We start from the raw sequence: 13,242 nt of genomic DNA, 5'->3' as shown, positions 1-13,242 counted from the left end.
AAAAAATCTGCCGTGATGTTTTTTGATCTATCTATCCAGGTTATCTGAAAAGCATCAAAAAGCTCCATGGTATCCCATACAGCATTCCTGTATTGTTTCAGTCTTAAGTGTTTTGAGGCATATCTTTCCTTTACTTGTGAGACTATTAGTTCTGAATCACCAAAGACACTTAACAATTTGATTCCATGTTTGACTGCTATGTTAAGACCAGTGAGTAAAGCTTCATATTCAGCAATGTTATTTGTACATTCAAATAATAACTTGAAAAAGTATTTGTAAGTTTCCCCTGTGGGTGAAATAAAAAGGATTCCAGCCCCACTCCCTTCTTTGCTGCAAGACCCATCAAAGAACATTTTCCATATCTGACCATCCTTTTTAGTTAGACATGACTCAATGGGGATCCACTCTTTAAATTTAGGTTTTGTCAACTGTACCTGGAAGTTGTCCATATCAGTTTGCAAAAAACATACTTGGTTCACTGTTTCTTCCATGTCTTCTATGATATATGTGGACCGAGGTTCCCTGTCAATTTTTATTTCCTGTCCATTTATTGGAATTGTAGCATAGGACAAATCCAGCTGCACATATCCACCAATCATATTCGACCATTGTCTAGACAACAGCATTCCATAGTTTGGTGGAACATCCACCACTGTGATATCTGTTTTATATGATGCTTCTAGACAGGCTGCTAATCTGAACTCTACATCTTTCATGATACCAACCACTGGGACTGATCTATTGTCCATAGCATAGCACTTCCCAAAGGTAGTATCAACTTCCAATCCTAATTCTTTCAACACCCCAACAGGCATGACATTTATGGCTGCTCTTGAATCGATCATACAATTCTTCACCCTTTTGTTGTTTATCACCAAAGTGAGATAAAATGGGTCTACTTGTGTTGGGTTTTTAGTTATAGTGGACCCTAAGTATATAACTGGAGCCATTTGTTCATTGTTGTCACTTGTTGGGACCTCTTGTTTCTGTTCATTAATCTTTTCTTCTTGGACACCTGAAATCATCTCCAAAGTTTTTTCTCTATACTCAGGAAACCTCATTATTTCCATCAATGGAACAGAAACTTTTAATTGTGTTAATGCAGTTGAGATATCAAATGAGGTAGAGTGTTGTGATGAAGGGAGTTTTACTGTTTCTTCCTTTTGAACATTAGGACCCTTCTTGTTATTCTTCGGTACAACCTCCTTAATCATGGCTCCTTTGTTTATTCGCTTGAGTGTTTCATTAGTTTCTTTCATAAAAAGACTAGTAGGTTTACCTTGCTCTAGATTCACTACCCTATTCCTTAAATCATAAGTCCTTTTTGCTTGTGCAATAGCATAAGCTGTAATTCTTCTTTTTTCTTCCTCAGTAGGGATTTTGAGCTTAACACTTTCATTTTTGCTGGTGGTCACAGGCAAGACAGAGCATTGATCAATATTGATAGAATCTGACCTTCCTTCCTGACTAAATGATATCATATTAACAGTTGAATCATCCACATGTTCTTCATAGCTATCCTCTTCCTCTTGCAATCCTTTTGCTACTGCACACAAAGAAGAAGCGTGTGGCATATTGCAAGCATAACACCACATGTCATCGTCTTGAGTATAATTCACTATTCTTTTTAAAGGATCTGGAATTTGTTGATTGTCTCTGTGGTTCCTGTCTACTGGTTTTCCATCCTTCCATGTGGTGTTATAAGGCATGTCATGTAGTCTAGGTCTCTCAGGACGGTAGTATTGCTACTTCTCTGTTTTGTTTACTCTTACAGATAAATCTTTCAGGGCATTTAAAACTTTGTCAAGCTTATCTTCATCTCTATTAGCCTTCGGTGCTCTAGGATTGTATAACCTTGCATCCTCCTTCTCTCCCACTTTACCAGCAGCCTTTCTGTTGTTTTCTATAACAATAGCATCCTTCATAACATCCCGGAGGTCTCTAGGATTTCTGGTTCTTAGCTCATAGTTTGTTTTACTGTCATAAGCATTGATATAATACAGAATGCTCACCTCAGGTACTGGTTTCATCCTATTGGGGATTTTGTTTAAAACCCTGTTAAATCTTTTGTTAAAATCTATCACTGATTCATTTTGCTCCTTTTTTATACTAATGATTTCGTGCAAAGCAAACTCAGGGCTGTTATGGTCTCCATACTGCTCAAGGAACAAATCTTTGAATCCTGCAAGATCTCTAATGGATGCGTCAGGCAACGTCCTAAACCAATCTCTTGCATCCTCTATTAATGATTGCATAAACAACCTGATCTTGACATCTTCATATGGTAACCCAAAATCCTCAATTACTACATCAAAGGCTTTGCAGTGAGCCTCACCTAAAACTGCATTACTTCCTGTGAACCTTGGTATCACTGTCCTGATTTCATTTGGGATAGGATATGGGTATACTATCATTCCTGAAAAATCAAACTGCCTCATTTGCTCCATATTTATCAGTCCATGCCATCCATGAGGATTCCCAAAGTTTTGGTTCACATTACCATACAAGGGTATTTGGTTTTGATAAGGAAGAGGGTATTGATTCTGGTGTTGATATTGAAACTGATTAGGGGGTGGATGTTGGTTATAAAATTGACCAGGGGGTGGGTACTGATTATGAGTATGTGAATTTTGCTGGACTGGTGGTGCACTTGATTGCACATGATCATCCCTTTTGCTACCAAACAAGGGATTCTCATAAGCTTTGAAATCATTACCTTTTGTTTTACCCACTCCCTGAGCATATGTTTTCTTGTAGTTGTTTACATCTTTATTAAAGTCATCCTCACCAACATTTATGCCCAACTTGGCACACAGCTCCAAACATTCCTGAGTCCTTCCTGAATCTCTCATCTCAGCAGCTACCTCCATCATTTGTCTAGTTAAATCTATGAATCTATCTGCAGGGTCTGCCATACTTGATCCTGATGGAGGTGGTGTGTATTGTCTGGACCGTGCTTCATGATTTTCAAAACCAGGGGGAATTTGGCATCGCCCCTTTTGAGCTTTATATGCTGCAACCAAATCTTCATTCACCGGGCTTGAAGTTGTTGTTCTATCTTGTTCTTTTAAGGGCGAATGTTGGCTACTTTCATGTTTATACTGGTTGTATCTTTCTCTCATGGAATCATTCATGGGTTCTTTATTTTTGTTCTTTCGTTGAGGGAAATCTAATTGGGATAAAGATTGTCCTTTTGCAACCGATCTTGTTCCGTGCATTGATATTCTTATTTCAGAGTCGCCACCTCTTTCCTAGAGGATATGTGTTATTTTTTCTTCTGAGTTTTCTCCCACAGCAGAGTCTTAATAATTCTTCCCCAGCAGAGTCGCCAATCTGTTGGGTCTCAAATCAACAGATTGGATAGGTTCTAAGGAAATGTCAGTCCCTATGGTCAAACCCTCCAATTGACTTGGCCAACATGTAGAGTGAACCTGTTTGGTTGCTTACTCTCTCACTTTAGGCTCTGCAGGACCTAGGTGGGTATACCTATTCACTGAATGTCTCCAATAAACAGTGCTTTTTATAGCAGATATGTTATCCTAATCTGATATCTCCTGATCTTGAAATGGCATGAGTTCCTTGAATGGAGATATAGCAGATGAGTTCGAGATTGTTGTTATGATAATTGTTTGCTTTATGTTTCTTAATTACTTCTATAGCTGTCAAAATGAAGAAATGATGAGGGTAATTTGTAATTTAGCCAGTGCCTTCTTCGTTAATTGGGTTGCAGAGTCATTACAATTTTCTTTAGGACTTATGGTGCGAATCTGTGAGACAGTTTTTTAATTCATCCCTTATGAACCTGTCAGTTACTATTTCTGTTAAAACCAAATGAATGCTTATATTATATGCTGATTGAGTGAATTTAACCCTACCCTTAAGGGACCAGTCAATTAAGCTTTGCAAGGAACAATTACAATCCGCAAGCAAAACTTTTGTTGCAACATTATAACATAAAGCATAGATTTGATCTTAAGAACATGAATAACCTTATCTTTATCAGACAATATCACAGACGATTGCCAAAAGAAAATGAAATAATCCACAACACACATGCAGCGAAACAATTGATCAAGATTTGTATTCCATTATAGTTCGTACACAGAAGACTTACAGGCTGTCGTTCTTTCGCTCTTAATCCTATCCAATCTCTGTCACCTTACATTACAAAAATCATTCTCATATATATATGAGGATGAAAGCTCTTCACGAAGAGACACGACCCTTTACAATATTAATCATTAACTTTGGATATTTCTAAACTTAAGTAAAAAGAGATTTAAGAGCCCCAAATGATGAATGTAATCATCATCTTTGAATGTTTTGATTCGAGGAGTTTGCTTCTTCAATTCATCCCCCAGCGACAGATACTTGAATATTATCTGGTTGACAGTAGGGGCCATATCCTTACTCCGATCAATCTCTGACAAGGCCCAATCCTTGACGCTGATGAGTTCTTTTCGCAGATCCTCCAAGGATATCACCTCTCCTTCCTTGTAGACGGAAGGCATTCCAACGGGTTTATCATCATCTAATTCTTTTAAGTCTCTGCAGGTTCTCCGCAGCTTTCAATCTTTTAGCATCGATCTGATTCTTACAAAAATTCACTCAGTTCAACTGTAATCGAATGGGCAACTTGTGCACAGTTAATGTTCTGCATCTACAACAGCTACTCAAGTGTTTTAAACTTAATTGCAGATGTGACACTCTTCAACTGGGCCTTTAACTCTTTCGCGGGAAGTACAGTTCGCTCAAAATGCTCATATCTCAAGTTATCGATGAAACCCTTGTCTTCGGCCGAGTGTTTGAATCTTCCATCGAAAGCTCATTTTCTTCGATATTATTGTTTTGGTGAAAAGCTTATGTCGAGAAGCCGCTTTTAAGACTCATCGAAATCACTCTTTCATCGATAGTCCCCTTTTTCGATAAGTCACATGTAATTTCCATCGAAATCATTCTTTTCGGTGAGTTTCTTTCTTCGGTGTAGGCTTATGCGCGTTCATCGATATCCCTTTTTCATCGATATCCTTCTTTATCGATGAAACAGCCTTACTTTTGTTCGACACTACGTTCATCGATGAAAACTTGCACTTCGATGAATGCCTTTTGAGTTTCTTCGGTAATGACATTCCTTCGGAAGCACCCTTTTGCCTTTATCGCTTTTTGCTTTTACCTTTTCGATGAAACCTGGAGTATCGATGAGCGGTTTCCTGCGTTCATCGAAGGTAACTTTTTGCCGAAATACCTTTGCTTAGTGCTTTATATGCCCTGTGTCGATGAAAACACTCTTTCGATGAAACTTCCTCTGCAGTGCTCGATACAGTTTACTGGCCGAAATATCCATTAGTCTTCACGCTTATGGAAACATACATTATTTTTTTTTATTTTTTTTTTTCAAAAATAGTGCTCAACAGAACTTAACTAAATCGCAACCAAGAATATAGCATGGCAGTGTTTACTAGATTGATGCTTGCTGAAGACAAAAATAAATGAATCTGGTATCGCCTTGTTATTCCTTTGTTGATTCTTTTGCACGACATCCTCTCTATTTTTTTAAATGTTCAACCACCCTAAATGTCTCCAATTGTTTTCATGACATGACTCTCCATTTGACTTAAAACAATTGCTTATGCAACAACTTATTTACTCCTCCATTAAAGGTTAGAACATACAACCATACATATATATCTATTTCCATTTATCATAACATTTATACATCCACACATGATATTACCTATAATAATCTGCATAGCTACAGGAATATTAAGTCAAAACAATACAAGGTTCAGTGGGTTTGGCTAACATTCAGAATGCACATAATCAAAACTATAATACATGGCATGACTTAAACACTATCCCAATATGCAACTTAAAATATATGAAAAACTTATCAGTCATAGAAATAAAAGAGCTATTATTTTAGCTCACCATTTGCCCCCCAACTTAATGTCTTGTTGGTCCTCCAGCAGGAGGAAAATTCCTTATTCGGGCACTGACTCGTAAATCACCTATGGTACCTTGTCCTATGCCTCCTATAGCCTAGCCCACCTAGCTTCCTCCATAGCCTCATCATATAGTTTATTTGTGGACCTGCATCCCATCAATGGCCACACAAGGATAGGTGGCTGAAATATTAAAGGTAGCCAATTATTGCTTTTTGTCCTACCCAAGTAGATATACTTGGGAGCTCTTTGTGTTGTTTCATGATAATTGGGCAATGAATGGGTTTCACCCTACTTTAGGTCATCTGGAAGACTGTTCCAACACTGAGCTAGACATTCAATTGCATCTTGATTCTCAATTCCAACCAAATTTTCATAATCCTGAAATACTTCCTCTCTCAATGATAAAACTTGGCTTTTGACATCAGGTCTAGTCAACAACTTTTGCCAGTCATAGTACATATGTCGTGGGTTTTTAGCCTCATTTCTGGGTGGCAAAGGGCAATCAAGCTCCAAGTTCCTATGCATTCTAGCCTACATTCCCATACTAATTTCATTCTATATCTAGGACATCAATGCTTTTAACTGGATATCACCAATATACAGCAAGCGATTCCATTCATTGTTAGAAGAGACAACATAATTATGCAAATAAAATTCACATAACAAATTCTTAACGGTTGTACGAGAGTTTTGGTAAACACTATAAAACTCCTCAAAAGTATTCAAAGAAGGGCTAAGATCCCTAACAATGTGATTAAGTTTAAAATATAGATATTGTTCCTTCAAATATAAAGCATAAACTCTTGGTGGAGCCCTACACTGCATTAACTCGGGAACCATGTTTGCTACAGTATCTACTTTGGTTTGTAACTCAATAATTTGGTTGTCCCTCTTTTCAATTTCTTTTTGTTTCTTATCAATTATCCCTTGTAGCCTAGCCTTTTCTATCTCCCACTTTCTACAAAATGTGAGTGCAATGGATAAGCTAGTGAGACATGAAGTGAGCCTATGAGTAGTTACCTGAGGGCTCAAGATCTTATCACCTGGTTATTCAAATTTCTCTGCTACTTGTGCCAAAGTTGACAGTCTTTCTTCTCCATGCCTTTCCTATGGTTGACCCTCTTTCTGACTTTCGTGCCCTAATTCTGATGTTTGCACAGAAATAACCTCACTCACATCTCTTGTTGCTTGAGTTCTTCGTTTAACCCGATGACTCCTTAATGACATTTCCTGAGTGGTTGTAAGAGGTTCTACAATAGAAAAATCCTCATTCATTTTCCTCTTTTTAGCTGCAGGAGGAACCTGTGCTTCTTGAGGTTGTTTCATGATTTCTTCCTCTACATTGCCTTTTTCTTTTTCTTTACCTTTCCTTTTAGAAGATGCAGCTCCACTTTGAGTTTGGGTGGAGGGCTGCTCAATATTTGGTTCAACTATTGTTGCTTCCACACTAGGCAAAGCTTCTTTGGCAATAGGAGGTTCGGCTACTGCAGAAACCCTAGGAGATGAGGGTTCTCCCATATTTTCCTCTAAAATACAATTTCTTCTGTAGCAAGAACATCTTCTTCTCCAAATTGCTCGATATCCTTGAACTCTCCCCATGACATCTGTGAGACATCTCTAAGAGACTATTCTACCAATATTTTGATTAATCCATGATGACTAACTAAATGGTTACTACCCCTCTGTGTTTCCTTTGCACTAATAGAGATAAGATGATACAAGAAATTCAAAATATTCATCCTTCGGACATGCCTCAAATGACTCAATAATTTAATATGAACAGAATGCAGATTGGAGTACCTACCATCACATGTTATATATTTCATTTCATAAAATGCAACCTACGGGAATTCTCCTAGAAGAGATGTCTACTTAGTTCCTTTCTTGTCCACTCTCAGAGGTCCATCAGCTAGGTGAGTAAACTTTTCCCTTGCACTTCTTGCATCTTTTGCCTCAGGAAACAGTTCTCCATCCTACGGCAACCCTATGACTTCGGCTATTCTTTTCTCTCTGGCTATGACTCGTAACCCTTTGACAGAAGCCTTCCCTTCACTGAATGTGCGCATAAATTCCTGTGCAATATCCTCATTAAATATGTCAATTTTAAAATATAGTCAATCCACCCATAGGTCTAGACATAGTGTTCACATGGGTTGTCCTACAACAAAGTGTCATGAATCACAGGCTCATGTCGGATAAGGGCTCCTCCCATGGCTAACTTGACATTCAAAAACAGTCACCACAACAAAATTAATATCGTCACAGCAAAATGAAAGGCTGAAATATCCTCACTCGTGCTATAGGCTCACATTCAAAAATAATGTCAAAAATTAAAACACATCATGGACAAGGACACATAATTACGCAGTCATAAATAGAACCATAAACCCCCCCCCCCCCAACTTAAGATGACATTGTTCACACATGCAAAAAAAGGACAGAGGGAAGGGTATGCGGATTATGTGAATCACATCAGGTAACAATCATAATGAAATAATAAATGCATAATTAAAGGAAAAATAAATAATACACATACCTAGAGTCGTACTAATTAATGTTGCAATCAAACGATTATCTATTCACAATATGAGATGAAGTGATGTGAAGTGAATCATGTGACAGAAATAGAAATGAAATGAGATGAGGTGGATGAGAAAATTATTAGTGAAGAACGGTATTTCCATAAACTATGGAAATGATTATTATGAATGCATGCAAGAGGAATTTTAAGACACGGGACTAAGAAGGCCCCCTATAGAGGCTGTAGGAACTATGGCAAGAAGGTTCCCTACAGAAGCTGTAGGAACTATGCCAAGAAGGCTCCCTGCAAAAGCTGCAGGAACTGTGGTCTGCACTTGGTTGTCAAATTGCTGCAGGAACTCTTTTTTTGTTGCAGGCTTATGATAAAGGTGTAGTCGATGACCATTGACCAAAAGTTTGAATTTGATTGGGTCTATTGTTGCCAACTGAACTGCTCCATTTTAAAAAACTTCATCAATCTCATATGGGCCCAACCAACATGTCTGTAGCTTCCCCATTGTATCCCTATATCTGGAATCATACAACAATGCCCAATCTCTAGATTTAAATTTTCTCTCCTTGATATATTTATCATGCCATTTAGCACGTTGATGTTGAATAATTTTTGCATGCTGGACAACCATCTTTCTCAGCTCATCTAGAGTATTCAATTGCATGATGTATTCTTTTTGTGCTTATGAGAGAGCCATATTCAATTGCAAAGCTATCCTAAGAGTTTTATGCTCAAACTCAATGGGCATCATGGTTGTTTTTCCTAACACCATTTCAAAATGTGTAAAACCAATTGTTGTCTTCCATGTTTTTATGTATGTTCAAATGGCTTCAGGAAGTCTATTTGACCAATCTTTCTTATGAAGAGCTAATGTCTTGGTAAGAATAGCTTCTAAATCCCTATTTGTAACCTCTACCTGACCATTTGCCTGAGGATGGTATGGAGTAGACTTCTTGTGTCTGATATTATATTCAATAACCAATGCTGCAATCAATGTGGAAGTAAATTGTGGTCCTTGATCTGAAACAATCTCTCTTGGTACTCCATATCTAGTAAATATTTCCTCCTAGAGAAATTCAGCTACCTTATTATCTCTTGCATGTGTCATTGCTCTTGCTTCCACCCATTTTGTAACATAATTAGTGCATACTAGAATATAGGATTTCCCATTGGAAGGAGGATCAATTGGTCCAACAAAATCCAATCCCCATTTGTCAAATGGTGCAACCAATATTTGTGGATACAATGGCATTTTATCAGATCTGGTAGGCATATCCATTCGTTGGCATCTATCACATTTTCCAGTATATTGAGCTGCATTTTTATACAAAGCTGGCCAATAATATCTTGTATTAAGGATCTTAAGTGTTGTTCTTTCAGCAGAAAAATGTCCTCCACATGGCTCATCATGACATGCATGAAGAATATCATATTTTTCATCCTCTCTGACACACCTTCTTAAGACTTGGTCAGGTCCAGTATAAAATAAACAATCAGCAATCCAAGAGAAATTAAAACTTTTATCAAGTAGCAACCTTCTTTCTTTAGGACAAAAATGAGAAGGCGTCTTATTAGCAACCAAATAATTTGGAATGTCATCATACCAGGGAGTGTGAGATTTTATCAAAAACAAATGTTCATCTCGGAAAGCATCATCTATAGCTTTAGGATTATCCTACAATTGAAGCCTAGAAAGATAATTTGCAACTATACTAGCTTTACCTGGTTTATTAACAACTGTAATATCAAATTCTTACCATCGAGCCAATCTCCCTGTAATTGAAGGCTTATTCATGAGATATCTAATTGTTGTATGATCAATATGCACATATAACTGATATCATGTGATATAATGCTTGAATTTGTTAAGTGCATATATTACTACCAACATCTCATTTTCTGTGATAGTATAATTAAGCTCAGGTCCCTACATGTTTTTGCTAATGAAATAAATTGCATTCTCTAAATTGTCCATCTTATGTCCCAAAACTACTCCTATAGCATAATTTGATGCATCTGTATGAATATGAAAAGGTAATGACCAGTTTGGGCCCTTGAGCACTGGTGCTTGAGTCAAGGCATGTTTGAGCTTCAAGAAAGCTTCATGGCATGCGAGAGTCCAATCAAACTCCATATTTTTAGTCAAAAGACAATATAAAGGTCCTGCAATTTTACTAAAATCCTTGATAAATCTCTGATAATATCCAGCATGACCAAGGAAACTTCAAACATCCTTTTTCTTTGTGGGAACAAGAAGGTTTTGAATGACTTCAATTTTGGCTAGGTCAACCTGTATTCCAGTTATAGAAATATGATGACCAAGAACTATGCCTTCCTGCAACATCGTAAAGCATTTTTCACTATTCAAGGATAAATTGTAATCTTCACACCTCTATAAAAAATTCTTTAAATTCTCCAATGTCTCTTCAAATTTTGAACCATAAGTGATAAAATCATCCATATAGATCTCCATGCTATCCTGAGAAATATCTAAAAATATGCTTATACCTACTGTTTGAAAAGTAGCTGGAGCATTACACAACCTAAAGGGAAGAACAGAATATGCATATGTTCCCCAAGGGCAAGTAAATGTAGTCTTTTCCTGATCCTCAGGAGCAATTTGATTCTAGTTGTAACCACTGAATCTATCCAAGAATGAAAAGTATCACTTCCCTGCCAAGGAATCTAATACTTGATCCACAAATGGTAATGGAAAATGATCCTTCCTAGTTGCTGAGTTCAAAGCTCTGTAATCTACACATACCCGCCATTTACCTCCTTTCTTTGGAACTATGACTAGAGGCGACACCCAGTGACTATCTGATATAGGATAGATAAATCTAGCATTTAACAATTTTTGTAGTTCCTCTTTAACTATCTCCCTTAATGCAAGATTGATTCTTCATTGTGGTTGTCTGAGCAGTCTACAGTCTTCTTTGATATAAATATGGTGTGTACAAATCGTAGGATCAATTCCTTGCATATCTTTGTAATCTCATGCAAAAGCGTGTTGATGACATTTGAGAAATTCAACCAGTGTTAGCCTTTGAGTCTCTATGAGTTGATTATTGATATACAAACATTTGTTTAGATCAAATTCCACCTTGACAATAAGATCGACCTGAGCCGCCTCAAAAAGATAAGAAGTGCAGACTTCCTGTGGCAACAAGGTATGTAATATGTCAATGGTTGCAGGAAAATCCAATGTTGCAATACTTGATGTTAACTCTTGCAACTGTTGCTCCAGATTATACTGATTTTCCATAATTTTAGAAAGGATAGAATCATCATCTTGAAGTTGTATGAATGATTCTCTATTAATCATCATAAGATTATTGACAGATTTGACTTCCTCTTCTAATTCTTCCCCCATGTTAGGCCAAACAACTTGTTCTTGATCAAGTTGGGGCTGATCAAGTTGGGGCTGAGTTTTTGTAGTATTTCCATCAGAAATAGTCATGTCCCCCTATCAGCATCCAATATATGCATCGGTTCTAGCAAGCCAAGGTCTCCCTAAGATAACTGGATATCCCTCCAATGTAGCCTTAGGAGATAAGATCATAAATTCTGTCAGATATTCCCAGGAGTCTAAAGTAACAACAACATCTTCAATCATACCATCAGGCCGAACCATGGAACTGTCAGCAAGCTGTAGGACCCCACGAGTAGGCCTGAGACTGGTTATATTAAGTTTTTGCATAATTGACCTCTTGTCATTACATTGATGGCTAATCCCAAATCTATTAAGGCATTCTTTATCTGAGTGTCATTGATGACTATTTTCATAATAGGACTACTAGGGTCAGAATATTTAGGAATTGAAACTTTTCCCAACATAATATTAGCTAGTTGACCCATTACATGCACTGTTTGCGGATCCTTTTTCTTCCTGGAGGTTTCCTTAAACATGCCTCTTTAATTTCCTTACCATAGATAGGGACATCCTTAATAGACCAAAATAATGGAATCTTAACACATGTGTTTCAGCTGATCAATGATATCAAAATTTATATCCTCTTGTTGAGGAATCTCTTTAGCTTGCAACCTTTGAGGAAATGGTGGTATTTGTTGACTCTGAGGAATTTGGGTTGTTGGGCTAGATATTTCATTTTCCTTTTGTATTTTAGTTATAACTAGAGGGGACGGGTTAGGAAAAGTTGTCCCAGATCTAAGGTGAATATCACTTATAGAAAGAGAATAAGTTGGGTATTGATTAGGATCAGTTGAATAAACTTGTTGTTGTTGTTGAGGCTTGCTATTAGGATTTGGCATGGGTTGAGTGGACAGCTGAGTGGGTTTAGGTGGAATGCTATTAGTAGCAGGAGGGAGCATTATAGTAGGTTGTTGAGACTGTTGAGGCTACTGTTGAGGTTGTTGATAACCAGAAGACTGATTCATCCATTAATAACCTCCTCTCCATTGAGGAGTAGGTTGCCATGGTCCCTGAGATTGATACCAATTTCCTTGTGGAGTTTGATTGGCAAAATTTTTCCCTTGGCCTTGAATATTATACCAATTTTAATAATTTCCAAAATTTTGAGCATATGGAGGTTGCTATTGATTATTTTGTGCATAGGAATTTCTACTATAACCAAAAAAACAAAGTGGAACGGGAGGCATACCTTGTCTTGGAAAATTTGGCCTTCTTTGAGCAACATAAAAGATTTGTTCATCATCTCCTTGTACTATCTTGAAATCAAGAACGTCAAGATTTGCAACCATCGTACATCTACAGTCTCTTTTCTTTTGTCTACAATGTGGACA

The sequence above is a fragment of the Cryptomeria japonica genome, chromosome 8 (genome assembly GCF_030272615.1).
Source record: "Cryptomeria japonica chromosome 8, Sugi_1.0, whole genome shotgun sequence".
NCBI classification, from domain to species: Eukaryota; Viridiplantae; Streptophyta; class Pinopsida; order Cupressales; family Cupressaceae; genus Cryptomeria; species Cryptomeria japonica.
This window is presented reverse-complemented; position numbering follows the sequence as displayed.